At 34.6% G+C, this 2,433-nt stretch overlaps 1 non-coding gene across 1 annotated transcript; it reads right to left on the reverse strand.

Moving 5' to 3' along the window:
• Positions 1–551: 551 nt before the first annotated feature.
• On the reverse strand, positions 552–624 carry TRNAV-UAC (transfer RNA valine (anticodon UAC)). Its single transcript has one exon. It is a non-coding gene; the product is annotated as a tRNA-Val (tRNA).
• Between the last annotated feature and the right edge of the window lie 1,809 nt (positions 625–2,433).

Genomic DNA, 2,433 nt, shown 5'->3' on the forward strand with positions numbered 1-2,433 from the left:
TCTCCAACTTTTAAAATAGGAGTTCTTTTTCTGATATCTAGGTCAGTCTTTCTTTTTTACTCCAGATGTTCTCAGCATTTCTTCTTTAGAACATCAAATGTCCTAAAAGAACGCAAAGTGAAATCTTAGTTGTCTTAGATGAAAAGTTCCCTTTGATAAGAATTGATATAGGAGTCTAGCTCATTCATTATATGCAACCTGTCAATCTTGCTCTTCTTTCATTATTATTTACTTTATAATAGAATGTGATTTTTATATAGAATAGAAATTGTTGGTAATTAATAGTTCATAAGAATTCTAGTTTGCACCATGGCCAATCCACGATCTGCCTTGCAGCTGCTCACTGTTATAGAAGGAAGGTCCACAGAGGAAAAAGGTGCACAACTAACTGACAGGACAGCAGACTGGGAGGAAGTATTTGGGTACAGATTATGTTACCAGCCTAAAGGCTAAACTTGACCCTTTGTTTCAGTTCCTTCACATGGAATCAGTAAGGTTGGAAGGGACTTCTGGAGATCATCTAGTCCAACCTCCCAAAGATTTCCTGGTGTTGGTTCCACTGGGGCTTGAACCCAGGACCTTCTGCATGTAAAGCAGATGTGATAAACACTACAGTATGGAACCACCTGACCTTACTTGTTAAGTATTAATATGTTATTTATCACCCTTGTAAGTTGCCTTGAAGTCTACGTATAAAAACTTTTGTACTATTAGCGTGAATACAAAAATAAAACAAAGGTTTCCATTTGTCTGGCCAAAGACATTCTCAACATTTAAATTGGTCAAATGTATCCCCCCAAAATTAAGGGGTTTTTTGATGGGCTATTTTTTTTTCCTTTTTAAGAGAAGGAGAAGGGAAAACTCAGGCAAGAAGAAGGGTCAGAAAAATGTACTTTGCAGAACAAAAAGACCTTTATGTAGGTATTTGCAGTAAAAGCTCTCCTTTATTCTCCAAGCAAAACATCAAACTCTCCATAAATATCTCTGTAACAGCAGCCAGCTTCATTTTTTCCCTCTTCTCCCATTGAGTGCTGCTCTTCCAATTTCACTCATAAAAATATTATTGTAGGAAAGTGTAAAATCAGTTCCAATTTCAAGGTCTCTAATTTCAAGGCTGAAAAAAAGAACATCCAAATATTACATATTTCTGTTTAATCTAAAAAGCAAAGCTTGCAAATCCACCTGGATTTTTGGTTTCTATTCTCTCTCTGGAACTGATGAAGGCATAAAACAAGAGAAAGAAGAATCGATGAGAAAAAAATACAACAGGAGTAATCTTATTATTAAGTTCTCCTACGGAATACCATGACAGGGAATTATGTATGTCTATATCACTTAGACATCAGTAGTGCTCCTTAAAACAGCTTTTTTCTATATATTTCAATGCTATCTACACTGCATTTAGTCTAAAGAATAAAGTTTACCACCATCAGAGCTTCAAATTGTAATTTCAGAATAGGAGACTGATTTCATAAACTTCATGAATAAACCTACAGATGAAATTACAGTCATTACATTATACCAGCAGGGTACATGTGTGTTTGTGTGTGCATGCATATATACATGTATACATATATAAAAATGTAGTAATTAACTGTCATTCTCTGATATTTAACCCACAACGTTAAGAAATTAATTGCATAACCATGCATAGTACTGATATATGATCACGGTGGAGGCATCTTGAAGTCATAAATAGAAATGTTAATGAAAATGGTGATCAATGACCTTCCTGGAATTCTTGAAAGTAACCCAGAAATATTCTGGTATGGGAAAAAAACCTCCAAAATTAATTTTAGAGAATTCAGACTACTAAAAAGAATTACCCAGTAAGATGGAAGAATAATGTCTTTCTTAGTAAAGAAGTATTTCTTTACTAAAGAAAAGAGATTTTTGTAAATATGCAAAGCTCTTTTTGAAATAACTGAAGTTATTCAAGTTATTCTTCCATTCTGAAGACTACAGCAGGGATAGTAAATAAAAGAGCATGCTTATGGTAGACCACAGTGTTTCTAATTTGCTAGATTCCTCTTGCAATTGAGAGTTGACCACCTTGATCCAGAGGGATCAAGCAGCATAAATCTCCTTCTTACAGAGTCCTGACTTTACCCTGACACTAACTTATCACCAGCTGACAGTAAGTCTTTCAAGCAGCTGTTGTTTTTGCTTTTATTGTAACATTTGATTAAAACTAGCAGAAGTGTGATTTTGTTTTCAAGGTGTCCAGCATTTTCTTCGTAGTCAGAAATGAAATCAAACTGTAGTCAGAATGAAATCTTTCACTGAAAAGAAATCAATGACCCTTGTCTAATGGCTCCATAATGCAGACATTTGAGAGAAAACGACGCCAGCAAGAGACAGATATTTTACTGCAAGATCAGATTTTACAGATAACAGTACAGTTGTCTGTAACTAAATTTAAAAAGTTTGAGA

The sequence above is a fragment of the Rhea pennata genome, chromosome 5 (assembly GCF_028389875.1).
Source record: "Rhea pennata isolate bPtePen1 chromosome 5, bPtePen1.pri, whole genome shotgun sequence".
In the NCBI taxonomy this organism is placed as follows: domain Eukaryota; kingdom Metazoa; phylum Chordata; class Aves; order Rheiformes; family Rheidae; genus Rhea; species Rhea pennata.